At 45.0% G+C, this 16049-nt stretch overlaps 1 long non-coding RNA gene across 1 annotated transcript; it reads left to right on the forward strand.

Annotated features, from left to right (window-relative positions):
- Positions 1–1242: 1242 nt before the first annotated feature.
- LOC119541329 lies at positions 1243–10939 on the forward strand. The gene is made up of 3 exons (XR_005218230.1): positions 1243–1331; positions 8858–8927; positions 9708–10939. It is a non-coding gene; the product is annotated as an uncharacterized LOC119541329 (long non-coding RNA).
- The last annotated feature ends 5110 nt before the right edge of the window (positions 10940–16049 follow it).

Consider the following 16049-nt stretch of genomic DNA (forward strand, 5'->3'; position numbering starts at 1 on the left):
AAGAGGATCGAATGAGAAATCCACAGGAGGCACTTAGCGAGGTGCCTGGAGTGGTGAGTCCTTCACTGATGTCAGCTACTATTATTGTCATAGAACCAAGGCAGGCTCAGTCACCAGATGTTTTATATTTGTGGCTGGCAAAGACCCGTGAGGATTCGATGACCCAGAATATGCAAAAATCAAAAATGGCAGCTGGAACAGATTAACTCCAGATGTAATCAAAGGGTTGGAAAGTGGTAAGGACCAGTGACAACAGTAGTCACCTGAAGGAATTGTCATGACTCTTCATTTTCATTAAGCCTTGTCAAGCTGTTGGGAAGAGAAATGTACCATAAGCCCCCTTAGAGCAGACAGCCATGGAAAGAAGCCAGGCACAGAAAAAAGAATGAAGCCTAGACTTCTGGAAGCATGGCCGTTTGGGTTTAGACCAGTAACGAGCTCTGCATGAGTGTATGACCACAAATGCAAAACCAAGTCTCGCTCTATCTCAATGCCCAGCCTGGGGGAGGCGCCACAAACACTCGCTGAAAACCTGAGCAAATTAAACGTGCTCCCCAATGAGTGGTCAAATGCAAGACCTGAGCCTGTGCAAAACGTGCCTTGGCTTTTTGACTCTTCGATCGGTTCTGCTGCCGTGACTCAGAACAAACCAAGAGCAATTTGTCCCTTTTGTTGGTTTCTCCTTGGACGGGGAGGCTGGAATCTTCCATGATTTCTGTACAGTCTGGAGTCATGCTTGATCAAGATCCCTCTAAAAGGTGCCGGGGACTAAGCCAGACAGGCAAACGCTCGCAAAGGGAATCTTACACCATTAGCCTTGCCGGTAGGAACAGAAAAAGGCCCCTTTCGTGGTGGCCTCTGGGTCCCCTGAAAGTGGAAAGCCAAGGAGGAGAAGCCAGTAACCTGCCACCTCCCCTGAGAGCTCCGACCTCCAGTGTGGCATTGCCCTGCGAGCTGGAAGTGCCCTTCCCCTAAAGGGCTCCATTTCCTAGTGGCACACCTCATAGTTTCAAAACACTCTGGAATCCTCCCTTACTGAAATCCCGAAAGGCCTCTGAATAGTCTAGCATTAACTTCTTATAAGGAAGAAAATTACACTGCAAGAGCTTCAGGGAACTGTGTAAATATCCGGGTGAGGTGAGGACACCTTGGCTTCCACCGTTTGTATCTCCTCCCATTGCCATAGCAACGGTCAGTCCCTCACACTCTTACCTGCCCCGCAGACTCAGCCAAAGAAGAGATTTCTGATAAAGGAGCAAAACCACAGCACTGTCCATAAAACATCAGAACTATAAGCATTTGAGGAAGAGCTGCTTCTTGCCTGAAAACGCGTAAGGCTTATTTTCTTTTGTTTGTGTTTTTTTCCCCCTTCTTCTCATATTTCTCACAAGCCTGGGGTTTAAAACTCAAATGCCTGCAGGGGACAGACAGCCAGGGTTATAGCATCTAAAGGAACGAACTCAGTGGATTTAAAAAAAAAAAAAAAAAACACTTAGGAATTCAGGCCCGGTTTGGCCAGTTCTTACAATTTTTCTCTTGCAATTTTTCAGTGCTTAAACATTGGCAACAAATTTTTAAAAATGTTTTTGAAGACCATAGGCTGAATTTGCTTGGACTGGAACATCAGGCCTGGGTAGTTAAAACCACTGAGTCAAGTTTTCAGAATTACTGTTTTCCAGATAACTGTTGAGGTGTTCATCCTGGCCCTAATTCATTAGGGAAAGGTCCTCTGTAATGTCATATTGTCATAGTTTATCATTGCTTTCTTTCTCTCATCATCTCTCTGTGATGAAGGATAAAAAACCAGAGATGCTATTTTTTAAGCCAATCTTAAAAACAGGCTCTAAAATAGGGTAAAGATGATTCAAGTTTGCACAGAATCAATGAGCAGCTAAGCTGAGTCTTAGGGTCCATGTTTGGGGGTTCAAAAGTAAATGTTTTTATGATTCAAGTCCACTTATAAACTCAAATCCAGCATACTCCAGTTGAGACAAAACAGGGCGGTATCTAAGCAAATAATGCTTTGCGATAAGCAACTTCCAGAGGGAAATCGTATTCATTTTTTTTCATCATTATACAACCCTCAATGGACAACTAAGAATAGAACATTCCATCTGGAAAAGGTCAGAGCATTTTTAAGAAGCCTGGGAATGCCTCCATTTTGACAAGTTATAAAGGTAGTAATCAAAGCATCTACTTGACGTACATTTAGTTTCACAAATGACTTAATGTCAGGGTCACGTTATGGTGTGTCTAAAGCCGAGACACCCAAAGGGCCCTCTCTTCGTGTGGGTTACCCCTGCAAAGTGGACCCTGGGATAGGGACTTGGGTGGAAGCCGTTTACTGGGAGGTGAAGAAAGCACCAGAAGGGGTGTGGGGAGGAGGCAGGGGGGAAAGCAGCCCACACCGGGGCAAGGTCCAGCCGTCTCCCCCTGGGGGTGGTGGGAACCCCCCCTGCTGGGAAGTCCTGGGAGCCAGCCTGGAATAAAGTGGAGGCAACTGAGCTCAGTATTCACCCACCAAGTCCCAGCAGCGGCTGGCTGAGGGCTCCTCCTGGGGGACGTTAGGGAGGGTGCTGGAGTGGGAGCACGTCTTGGCAAACACGTGAGGACGGAAGTGGGGTTGGAGCACACGACCTTTGATGCACACAAGGGACATTTCCCCCAATCTCTTCTCAACCATATTGCTGACCCCGTGCCCCTCTGTGTAGAAATTCTACCACAGTGGCTTCTCCATCACCAGACATTTAAGTGTAGAGTGAGGTGTGGGTGCCATTGAGCCAAGCTGAACCAGAGTGGGAGTGGGGTGCGGTCGCAGCTAGGGGCGGGCACCCACGGAACCCTCTGCGGTCGGGGTTGCTTAAGGGGTACCGGCGGCAGCTCTTCCCGGAGGCGAGGGTGAGGCGGGGGACTTGGCCGAGTCCCCGGCGGAGGCGTGCAAGGTGTGGAGGGCGGCGAGAGAGGGACGTGAGACACTCTCCTCTCGAGGGGACAGAACAAAAGCCTTTATTCAGGGGTGAGCACAAGTTATATAGGGTGGCATAGAGGGCGGGGTCGGTGTTAGGGGTGTGGGGTCCTTACATGGCAATGTTGAGGGGATAAAAGCTAGGATTGGTTCTGAGAGGGCGCGGAGGTCATTTGAAAAGGGGCGGGAGTTGCTCTGGCAACGGTGCATGCGCACTGGCGGTGGCGGGAGTTGCTCTGGCAACGGGGAGTGTGCGGGCAAGATAAAGGGGGCGGTTTTCTCCGGCAAGCTTCCCCTAGCGGTTGTATTTTGGGTGAGGGAGATGGGGCCTGTAGCCGGCTCCACTTTCTCAGGCCCGGGGGGCTGTGGAGGATATTACTGCCCATGCCCACTACCCTCCCCAGGGGCTGGCCAGGTTCCCTGGCCCCGGCCCGCCAAGTTGGAACTCAGCACCAGCAACCCGCAGTGGGGTATATAAAGAGGCTGACATTTTAGGGGATCTCTAGGTCCAACAATTTCACTTCATTTAAATGTTTTCAGGGAAAATGGGGAAATAGCAGAAAACAGGAAAACCCAACTTTGAGATTTAAGAGTTTTGAATTTTCTCTCCTATGAAGCTTTGTGACAATTGGCTGGAATTTCCAGATGATGACTTCCATGCTATGAGAACAAGAGAAAGGCACATACGCTCCAGAGAAAGCCAGCTGGGTGTCCCAATCCACAGCACGTAATCCAGGACCCATTTTTTATTCCCACCCAGGGAGTTACTTAAGGACTATGGCTTTACAGTTTTTTTTAATTTAACACAGGTACTACCTTAATAGTTTCTGATTTGGCATGGTAATGTCTCCTCCATAATTCTTAGTTTCAAGATTTTATGTTAAATTTTGAACAAGCCAAGCCAAAATAAAATAAGAGAAGGAAAGTGAAATATAAGAAAATAATAAAAGAACGTGAAATAATGTGGAAACACATCCTGTGCCTCTGCCCCCCGAATTAGGCAATTCTGCTGTAACCATTACCACATTGAAACTTTTGTTCCTGGTAACTGATTCACCCTATGACCAATGTGACCTTCTGGAAAGTTCCGTACCTCTGTGCCCACGGTGTTCAGCTCCTGGGTGTCTCGTGGGCTTGTGGGTGTAGTACCAAAGCTAAGTGACGGCTACGAGGAGCATCACAGGTGCCCAGTGTAACAACACGTCAGGGGGACCTTGAGCTCACAGCGCTGGATCAAATGCCCATTTTTATTTAGACTGTCTTTTCTCTCTTACAAACAATAAGCAGTTGGTTGAATTTCCTGAATTAGAAAAAATCTGGAAATAGTGAACTTTCTACCCATGGAGAGAGGAAAAGCAGTGATTGCTCTCTGTGGCCTTGGGAGGAGGGAGGCTGTGGCTTCAGAGCCATGGGTGGTAATATCACTCGACTGATTTCGCCTGGAAAAGCGCTGAGAACTCTGAAACTGTATTTTATTATTAGACACCTCCTCAGTAGAGCGTGGTGGTGAGCGGGAACCAGAGGGCAGGTCCTTCAGCAATGGAAAAGGAGGTCCTCCTGCACCTCAGACGCAAAGTGCACCAAGGCTTTCTCCTAGAATCCCCTCGGATTCCAGGGCAATTTCAACTGATTTAACAGCTGGAGAAATCCAGACAGAAAATAAAGTGACTTTCTCCTGGCCATTTTTTCCAGTTTGCTAATGCTGCCATTATGCAAAATTCCAGAAATAGATTGCCTTTCATAAAGGGGGTTTATTTGGTTACAAAGTTACAGTCTGAAGGCCATGAAAGTGTCTAAATTAAGGCATCAACACAAGTGTACCTTCACTGAAGGAAGGCCAATGGCATCTAGAATACCTCTGTTAGCTGGGAAGGCATGTGGCTGGTGTCTGCTGATCCTGGGTTGTGTTCCAGCTCCTCTCTCAACTCCTGTGCATTCTTCAAAATGTTGTTCTTGGGGCATTTTGCTCTCTCTTAGCTTCTCTGGAGCAAACTCTGGGCTATCGTCAGCAAAAGTCTGCTTTCAACGGCTGTCTCCAAAATGTCTCTCTAAGCTGCAGCTGTTCTCCAAAATGTCACTCTCCACTGCTCTGAGGTTCTTCTGTTTGTGAGCTTTTATAGGACTCCAGTGATTAAATCAAGACCCACCCTAAATGGGCGGGGTCTGTATCTCCATGGAAATAATTTAACCAGATGTTTCACCCACAGTTGATTGAGTCACATCTCCATGGAAACACTCAAAGGATTCCAACCTAATCAACACTAATACATCTGCCCCCACAAGATTGCATTAAACAACATGGCATTTTGGGGGACATAATACATCCAAACCAGCACACCATTCAAATGTGACAATGCAGAATCTGTAAGTAAATTCTAGAAACATCCTTGTCTTTATGAATACATGTTAGAGCCCATGACCTACTATCCAGTGCCCTTTTTCAGTTTGTGGGATAGGGAATGTGTTGCTTGCACAGGTCTGTGTCCCTCTGGTTAATCTCCAGCAACAGGCATTTGGCACCTTCACTTCTTTGGAAGAATTTATATTGAGTAAGAAACCAATCACAGTTATTTGAAATAGCGGCACAATAGTGGGACTTCTTGAACTAAAATCAAGATAAGACCCATAAAGAAGTTCTGGGATCCGGTCTTTGCTGAACATCAGCTACAACCCCCAACTGCACTTTCTCTAATTTAAAAAAGGGCTCCATGAGCCATCACTCTGTCTGTCCTAGAGTCGAGGGATGGATTGAAAGTGAACTCAGGGCAAAGGAAGTGCACTTCATTCCTGGAAGGCAAGATTCTTGTCTGATTCTTCCTTGACTTCCTGTGGTATTAGCAAGGTTCACTTACGCATGTTAAACATGAACAACAGTTTTTATATTCAGAGTTGTGTTGTGAAGCAGACTTTAGTCAAACAACCATTTATTTTGAGTTCTTACATATTCCAGGCATTGTGCTAGGAGCTGGGGGAAAACCAAGTAGAAGACACTCACAGCTTTCATTCTGATTGATCTAGTTCCTTTAGCAAGATTTTAAAGACCAAGCATTCCTTCTTCACTCAACAAATATTGACTGGGCACCTGTTTTGCAAAACATGTGGTTCTGGGCCTCTGTCGTGTACACAGCAGCAAACAAAACAGACCAAAACCTTCGTCTCCATGGAGCTCACGTTCTAGGAGGGGAAGACAGACCACAGCCAAGCACACTTGACATCTGTCAGTTGATGATGGTGGTTGTCTGCAGACACATGATGTGCAGGGAGGTACAGACGAAAGGGGGGTGCCGTTAGCACAAGGTGGCCAGGGGAGGCCTTGCTGACAGCGGAGACTTGAAAGGGGACAGGGAGCAAGCCACGCAGGCCAAACTCTTGACCGCCTCCCAGAACAGCTTTCTATCTGCTCTTGGGCCAGGGCCTTGGAAAAAAAAATCTGTGTGGGGAAAATAAGCCACCTTTCTTTTGCCCAACCAAGCAGAGATGTGACTGAAATATAGTTGGTTATGGTGGAGACCTCAATTTAACTGCTTTACATGACATGAAAGAAAAAGAAGACACTTTACTTGTCTGAATTATCAAAATAGGGGTCTCCTTCTTTCAGCAACCACACCACCCAGGAGGATGGCCTGAATCTGAGCGTCACAGACCCAGGGGGACTGGGGGTGGGGGGTCAGCCACGGCCATGGGGCCACTCCCAGTCTACCCTGCTCTCACTTCCCCCACAGAGGTTTCAAAAATACACATATTTTTTTGCCTCACTGTATCCATTTTTGATTGAAGAATTTTAACTGTTTGGGGTTTGTTACTTCACATTTCTAAAGAAACCTACAAAAATACACACTTTTTTTTTTTCCTCACTGTATCCATTTTTGGTTGAAGAATTTTAACTGTTTGGGGTTTGTTACTTCACATTTCTAAAGAAACCTACGAACCACAGGAAATGAAGATTTGAAAGCAGATGGCTTAGACAGCCGGCTCTGAAAATGTGCAGGCCCCTCATGGGTAGGTGCCTTCAGTAAAAAGAGAGAGCTCTGGTAAAACCTTCTCAGTGTCCCAATGTAGCCAAAACTCAGAGGATATTCCCCTCCCCCAGATGATGGGAAGATTGCAGCCTCAGAGGCCCTGCAGCACAGGCAGTAGACAAACCGAAAGACAGTGAAGATTCCACAAGGTGTGGGCTTTTAAGTCCCTACAAAGCTGCTTCAGCATTCAAAAATGCTAGGCCTGTTGCTAATGCAATGCATGGCAAGAACAGTGGCAGGTTGAGCCAACATTTTTAAAAGCACACTTCGCATTTATGTTTTAAAACACAGCCACTAGAGTGGATGCAATTCTTTTTTAAAGGAATTCTCTAAGAAGCACAGCTGCCCACCATCCATCTTCTGCCCACAGAGAGTGAATGAATGAATGAAGAGGTGCTGTGCTAACTCTGGAAGGCTGTCAGCCTCTCTGTCTAGAAAACTGGCACAACATTTGGCTCTATTCATTAAGCTACCGATAAAATTTAAAAGGCAGGATCTGCAGGATTTTAATTCATGTCATCCACAAACCTGAGTCTTTGTACTAAAAAAGAAGTATTCAATTTTGGTCTTATTCAATATTAATGTGTTTTACAGGCTGTTGTACATACACGTGGCACAAGAGATTAAATGAAGGGTCATCATAAAATTCCTCTCTAAAATACAAAGGCAGGGCAGCTGTAGAAGCTTCTGTGAGGCACAAGGCATGGTGGAAATGCCCACCAAGAGTTTGCCTGGGGCAAGGAGAGTCATTTGTCTTAGCAGCTTCTGAGAAATGAGGCATAAACCCAGGTGAGAGCATGCAAACTAGTTCTGTCCTCAGCCACCCTCAACCACTAGTTTGTCCTTGGGGAGTCATGTTGTGAGCTGTCAGATGGTGCCATCTCCCTGATACACAGCTCTCTGTTTGGGGTTGTGGCCTCCTCCTTGTCACTGTTAGTAAAGCCACTTTGTTTGACTCTATTGTAGAACATCATGGCCACACCAAGGACCTCTTAAGTGTGGACGATGTTCATCCACAAAGCCTCGCCTGAACTAGTGCCTCTTTCCAGGGGCCCTTCCTTTCTTCTGTGTGGAGGTGATGTGTGCTGACTTATAAGCTGTTTTGGGTTGAACTGTGTCCCCCAAAAGATCTATTGAAGTCCTAACCCCCCGAATCTCAGAACGCAAACTTATTTGGAATTTGGAAATTACTGGGGTCATTGCAGATGGAATTAGGCTACTTAAAATGAGGTCATACTGGAGTAGGGTGAATCCATAATCCAGTATGACTGGTGTCTTCTAAGAAGGGGAGAGGAGGCATAGAGAGAGAAGACAGCCATGTGATGTCGGAGCAGAGATTGAGTTAATCCATAAACCAAGAAACGCCAAGGGCTGCGGCAACCACCAGAAGCCAGGAGAGAAGCATGGAGCAGATTTTTCTCTATAGACTTCAGAGGGAGCCTGCCCCTTCTGGTGTCTTGATTTCAAACTCCTGGCCACCAGGACTGTGAGAGGATAAATTTCTGTTGTTACAACAGCCCTAGCAAACTAAGACATAAGCACAGCCCAGAATTAATTTTGCATTCTTTGTAAATTTTTTACATTTAATGTTTCATCACAGGAATGCAATGCATCTTTAACACAGCACCTTTCAATAAAGGCTCCAAGCTCACTTTTCAGCAGACCTAACCCCTGCTCTGTGGGGCAGAGTCTGATGGAATCTCCATCCAGTGCTCCCATGACTTGCGGCCTTCTCGAATTCAAGTGGAGAAGGTGGCAAAGATGCAGTGTGGTCACAACCGGAAATGCCTCCTTGCACCACTGCCCCTTCCTCTTTTCCTCTTGGCTGATGTTTCAATTCCTTTGACAGACACCAAGTCTTTTCATTCCATAGGTAGCTTTGGGCTTAAAATACCCATAGCCTGAAGAGTGGAGACACTGTGACCTACGTGAATAAGTACAAGGTGGGTGGTGCCTGAGAGCAGGCCCTTGGGAAGGGTGGAGCTGTGAACCAGAGGGAGAGAGGAGGGAGCCATTGGAGCCAGGCAGACATCGTCTACCTGACGATCCTGCTCAAGTGGGCCCCTGTTAACAGGCCCCCTCACGTTAAAAGGGACTCGTTAAAAACAGCTGCCCTGTCCACTCAACTAACACATCCATGGAGTCAAGGGGAAATGCTAAGCATTAGTTGTCTCCATGACAGGCAGACTGTTGACAAATAAAACTCAGAGGGACACAGAGGCCGAAGTCTTAGAGAGCAAAGGACAGGCAATGATGTGGTAAAAATTAAATGTACCCCCATTAACCTGCCATTGCCCCCTGGGTGGTCACTGCAGGTATAAATTATAGACCTCAGGATCAAGTGACAAATGCCTAAGGATTAGGGCATCAGACAAAAAAAAAAAAAAAAAAAAAAAAAAAAGGGGTTAACGCCAAGTAGCTATCACTTTGGATTCAGTTTACAGTATTTGGTTTTCATTTTATAAATACCCTGGTTTACATGTCTCTCACAAATGAATTTGTGTGTAACTCATAGGCCACACCCCCATGGAAACTTCTTGGACCCCCAAACAGAGTTCACCGCACCTCAGTGCTCCCACCCCCTCCTCTTGTCTCTGTATTAACACATGCCATGCTCTATCTTTCATCTTAGCTTGCCATGTCCAGGTTTTTCTGGTCCTATTTAATGTGATCTCTCTGATGGCAAGACTCACAGAGCACCCTGCTTTCTCTGTCATTTGCAGTTTCCTGTTCACTTGTGTAATGGTGGCGTTTCCTGTTTTCCTCCGGGCTCAGAAGGCGTGGTGCCGTCCACCATCTGTACCTCTGTAACTTTCACATGGTTCCCAGCATGGTGTCCAGCACGTAGCAGACATTCAACAAACATTTCCTGAAGTAATGTATGTTCATATTTGCCAAATAATTTAGCAGACACACCGTATACCTAGCAGGATTTCCAAGAACAGTTAATAAATTTGGTAGATCGGAATGGAGCTGACTAAAACTAGAGACACTGTACACCGAGGAAGATGATGTAAACATTCGGGAGTAAATCCTGAATAAAGAAGACGGCTCTACAGTGAGCTCCAAAGCTAGCAGACCCATGCTTTCTTTAGGCATGGGGAATAACTTCTACATTTTCCACTTGAAGTTTCTACTTACAGTGCGGTTATTATCAGAAGAGTGTTTCCTGAAGACGGCAAATAAGCGGTTTCTTTGTATGTTCAAAATCTAAAACCATGCAAGCTGATCACACACACACAAAATGGGATTATAGATCTGTAATGAAGCTTCGCCCCTCCTTTTTTGGCTGAATTATTTCCCATAGGGGTCCCTGACTCCAAATGTATTTGCTGAGGGAGAGCTCAACCACTGCACTAGATTGTAGGAACACACCCCAAGGGCTTGAAGACCTGGCCCCTGGCACACTGTTTGAGGACGGGGCTCTGGCTGCTCACCTGTGATGCCAAGGGAGGACACACTGAAGTCAGCTCGTCCTAGAAAAGCCCTGGTCCACAGTGGCACCCTAACCGGGGCGGGCACCAAGGCTCTGGGTGTGAACAGAGGCCCCCAAAACAGAGCAGACTCTTTGCCAAGAGGGCAAATGATGCCCCTTAAAGCAGCAGCTGGAAAGTGTTTTCAGAATTGTTTACTCTCCGAGTCTCTGTGGTAGACTGAGTTATGTACCCCAATTTGGAAAAGTTCTTAATCTCAGTCTGCATTCTTGTGGGTGTGAACCCATTGTAAGTAAGACCACTTGAAGGTGTTATTTTTAGTTAAGGTGTGGCCGAGCTGAATGAGGGTGGGTCTTAATCAACCGGAAGCAGGTAGTTGGAGAAAGCCACTTAGAAAGAAGCAGAAGTCAGGGGAAACTGGAAGAGCCAAAGAAAGAAAATGACATTGCTGTGTGTCTGGAGGATGAGATGTAAGCCAAGGAACCCCAAAGATTTCCAGCAGCCAGCACCAGAATGGGGGGAAAAGAAAAGCCTTGCCAATGTGTTGGGGGGTGGGGGGAGAGCCTTGCCAATATTGATTTTGGACTTCTAGCTTTGAAACTGTGAGCCAATAAAATCCCACTGTTAAGCCAAAACCGGTTTGTGGTATTCATGATCGCAGCCTTGGAAAACTAAGATACTCTTGGTTGGCCAAATTTGCATTGACCAGGCAGTGACCATCATCCCAGTCTCTGTCTCAAGCTGCGTTTGCACGTGGAACAATTTTCAGGAAAATGATATGCATGCTCCAACCCTGCCCCTACTTTCAAACTCCAACATCCTTCACAAGGATCATGACCTTGGAGAATTCTTCAATCCTACTTCCCCAGAGCAAATCCAACTGTCCCTCATGCTTCCAGGAGTACTTTGATTATATTGATCTTTTCATTCTGTTTCTCATGTTCTAGACACGTCTGCCCCTTAGATATAATTTTGTTTCTTTGAGGGCAAGTGCCATGTCTTATTCTTTTTCATATACCAGGAATCTAGCAGTAGGTATGGAGTTGGCTCACATCAAATCCACCCCACCATGTCCCCCTTGCAGAGAGAGAAAGAGTTCCTTGCACAAAGTGGGTACAGGACTCATCTAACAAGATTATTTTTGTGAATGACCACTACGTGCTCTCTCCATTAAACAAGACAGGGCAGGTCCCTGCTCTCCAGAAGCCAATAAGAAAACAAACCAATCAAGAGAAAGGCAAATTGGGATACTGATGAGTGTAATGAAAAAATTAAAAATGGGCAACGGGATAAAGGGTGATCCAACAAGGTGATCAGGGAAGTTCTCTCTAGGATGGGGCATTTGAGCTGAGAAAAAGCCAGTCATGCAAGGCCCTGAATGGGGAGAGTGTCCCAGAAAGAGGCACAAACTAAAGCAAAGTCTGTTATTGCATGCTCTTACCACCAGGAGAGGAGAAGGAGGGTAGAGCTGGTTAATTGTGAATTCTCCCTCTTCCATCTATATCAGTGCCGGTGCCACCTTTTCCCCTCGGCTTTGCAGAGTCTTTTTGATACCATTTCCAATTTATTAACCCTGCCTCCTGATTTGCATTAAATTATAAGAACTGGAGCCTCTGCCAGGAGCCAACACATCTGGAGCCTTCCTCCAACCCTAAATCACATCAAACACCAAACTAAAAGCTTTCATTTTAGATCCATTCAACTTGCATTTATTTTTGACAATTACTTTGCATTATCATTACAGATCTTCATCATAAACTAAGTTTAAATTCACCTGTCATGTGCTCCTTTACATATTATCCCATAGGAATTCCTATGATGAGGTAAATAGCTTTAGCAAAGCTGCATATTTAATACCAACATCAAAAACCGAGCAAACGTGCATCTAAAATAGCATTTTCCAAGATAATCATAAATATTTCACTAAATAACTGCAGCACTCATTTTAATACTACTGAATTTGAAATGTCTGCCTCATTCTCATTACATATCTACTTCTTTGCAAGTATTTGTTAATCGAGAACTGTAGTCAATCAAAACAGAGACGCCACAGCAACTATTTTTCTGCCTCACACCAGATGGCCTAGAAACCGTGCCTGGAATACATCAAAAGTGACATATCTAGTCATGTTTCCAATCACTGGGAAAGGACAGATTTTTCTCTGCAGTCTGCAAAGCTTTCGGAATCTGTGAGCCAGTCGTCCACAGATTCATCACCCTGAAGTACAATACCTGCCGTTGTCTTCTCTTCCAGCTCGAGGTATCGTGACTCTTCATGAGATCCCTCTTCTTCCTGAGCGCCAGCCACAAAAAGAAAAACAGAAAAGCAGGGAGACATGGAAAACAGTGCATCAATTTACAGCCATGCTTTTGGCAAATCTACTGATTAACATGACATCAGGACCTGAAAAATTAAACCAAGCCCTTAAGAAATGAGGCTTTGGACAAGCAACAATTCCAACGATATTGCTGACAGGGCGACGCAGGAATGAGACACGGACGCAAAGCTAAGAGTTAAGGGAGCAGGGGGCCCACTGCCTCTAGGGCCAGTGGATGCCACTGCATCTTTGCTCCCAGCCATTTATCAGAGCAGATCACGTGCATATGCTCGAGGTGCATCAGGTGTAGTTACATCAGGTGTGTACATCTTGTTTACATCAGGAACGTCATAATCACAAGTCCTACATCAGGTGTATATCGTCATACATCAGGAACATCATAGTCACAAGACTTACATCAGGTGTTTACATTCATCATCATAGTCACAAGTTACACATCTTTACAGCGCAGGCCTGCATGGCATTCTATGCAGGCCTGCGGCTCAGCATTCTAAGCCACCACCCTAGATATGCCTCAGACAACATGGAAAACTCAGTTTCCCACACAACGATAGATGTCAACTCGAGTAACTCTGGAGTCGGTTCCCCAGGCCAGGGAGCTGCCCCTCTGGGGGTGTCTAGAAATGTGTCCCCTGGAGTGATGGAATCCTGAGCCCTCTGGGACGAATTCGTGGGGGGCTCCAATTGCTCCAAATGGTGGTGGTGGGTTTCTCCATGAGAAAGTCTGCCAGTACAGCAGAACCAAGAGAAGTATGTTTTATTTTTCACACTTCAAGGAGCTGATTTAATGAACTTTTGAAACTTATATCACAGTTTGTGATTCCTTTCACCTCTGGGAATCTGGAGGTACCCATTCTTCCCTGAGTCCTGATGTGATATTCCTTAAGCTAATGGTACTTACTGTCACTGCTGTAGCACTAAGAATAGACCAGGCTAGGATAGAGGGAGCTGAATTGAGAGGAATGGCTAAATGGTGCTTTTCTGATTTTGTATGCAAGATGACTCTATGCTGATTCTTTCATTTATTGTTTTTGTTCCTTGAACAGACATTGGTCGCATGGCTGTTATGGGCCATTTCTGCAGGACCTTCATCTCTAAGCACAAGCCATCCAGCCTCCCTTGAATTATGTTGCAGGTAATTGTCTGGTCAACTTCCTCCTTAGCCTGGAACACTTCCTGTGCATATTTTGTTCTTCCTAAAAATGTAGTGCAATACAAAATGTTCCAGACCATAATAAAGCATATGGATATTGGTTTCCGTAAGTGATAACTGAGGCTGCTTTGTAAGCAAAGTGAAATAATGGAACTCAAAACCTGGTGTTATCCAACATAGGAACACTCCCAAATTTGCTCCAGGCTTGCTGATTCCTGGGTACTATCTTATGTGATTGAGAAAAGATGAAGCTCTCAAGCTTAGTTAGCAAGATAAGGAAGGATATATCTTTCAGTTCAGAAAGAGGTTTCATTTCATCACCATCAGTATTGACTCATAGGGTAATCGATTTTACCTGTGTTGGGAACAAATATTTTTCCAGGGATAAATAATCATCTTCAAATGTTCATCATCAGGGACCAGTTCCAAAAATGTGTCCTACCTTTAAAACCCATGAAATATCATTGGCATGGGCAATCTGGATAAACAAGCCCTCAAGCCAATTATCTCAAATTCATATGTTATGAGCAATTTTAATGAAAATTGTTAGCAAAATTATATTTCTGAAAAGGGTGTAAATTAATAGTATGCCAAAGGACATGCAAATTGTAGCAACTAAATGCAGTGAATCATTTCATATTTCACAGACCCAACAGGACCGTATGTAACGAAAACATGAGGAGCTATTTTATGACATCATATTTTATACCAAAGTCACAGATAAAGTCTCCCAGGATACCAAAATAATCCAAATAAAGTTATTTCATAGATGAAAGGATTCTTCTCTCTAAGCCAATAAGACTATTTACTTTATAATTGCTCTGAATTCCAGAATTGTGAAATAACTCACCCCTTTGGCTTTCCTCTGAACGTATTTATTATTTCATTTTAACTTGCCTCTCGCCACATTTCCTCATGAGCTAGTACAAGTTGCAAAGCCCTGGAACAATCTGTCAAGGGGAGGATATTTGGAACCCTCTTGGCTGGAGAGCTCTCGGCACTGAATAAACAAGCATCTGTCTTCGATAGTATAAACTGCGCTCTGTTTAGTGCAAAGAGGATGCCCTCCCCGGACTCTTATGTTCCTTCTCTTCAGTGCAAGTCTGTGATCTGCTGAATTTGTTCTTAGTGGCCTTTCCCCAGCAAAGCTAGAATAAAGCGACCACAGTCCCACTGCAGTGGGCCTCTGCTGATCCTGCTGCCGGGTGTCCACTCACTCTCTACCAGTAAGGGGGTCCTGATCTCCCCTCCTTAAAGCCACCCCTTCCCCCTCCTGCTAACTGTGTCTCCCATGGGACTGAGGCCACGCCCACTGCCGCACAGGGATGGTCATGTGACCTGGACTGCCCACTTACCCTGCCTTCTGCAATTGATACAAGGTGATCATGTGATTGGTACAGGCTTGTCATGTGACCTGATCAGAGATTTTCTCTGGGATTCTGGGAACATGACCCCCGGACCTGAAACCAGAAACGCTGTAAGGGTTGGAGCTGTGACCACCATCTTGCTGTCACACAGCCCAGGCCTGCAGCCTGTGCAAAAGAGCAGAGTCAAGAAAGGTCCTGACAAGTCCTGACAATGTCATATCAGCCCTGATTCAGCCTCACCTGAAGCAAGCTAATGCTGGGCTTTTCAGCAAATGACAGCTAACATGTTCCTTTTTTTTTCAATTTAAACACACTGATACATATATATTTTATTGAGATTGCTCACACACCATACAACTATCCAAAGATCCAAAGTGTACAATCAATTGCCCATGGTACCATCATACAGCTGTGCATCTATCACCACAATTTTTTTTTGCAATTTTTAAACATTTTCATTACTCCAGAAAAGAAATAAAGACAAAAAAAGGAAACTCAAATCCTCCCATACCCCTAACCACCCTCCCCCCTCCATTATTGATTCATAGTATTGGTATAGTACATTTGTTACTGTTGATGAAAGAATGTTAAAATATTACTAACTGTAGTATATAGTTTGCAATAGGTATATATATATTTTACTATATGCCTCTCTATTATTAACTTCTAGTTATAGTGTCATACATTTGTTCTCATTCACAAGAGAGATTTCTAATATTTGTGTAGTTAATCATGGACATTGTCCACCACAAGATTCACTTTTTATACATTC

This window comes from Choloepus didactylus, chromosome 8 (assembly GCF_015220235.1).
Source record: "Choloepus didactylus isolate mChoDid1 chromosome 8, mChoDid1.pri, whole genome shotgun sequence".
Taxonomy (NCBI): domain Eukaryota; kingdom Metazoa; phylum Chordata; class Mammalia; order Pilosa; family Megalonychidae; genus Choloepus; species Choloepus didactylus.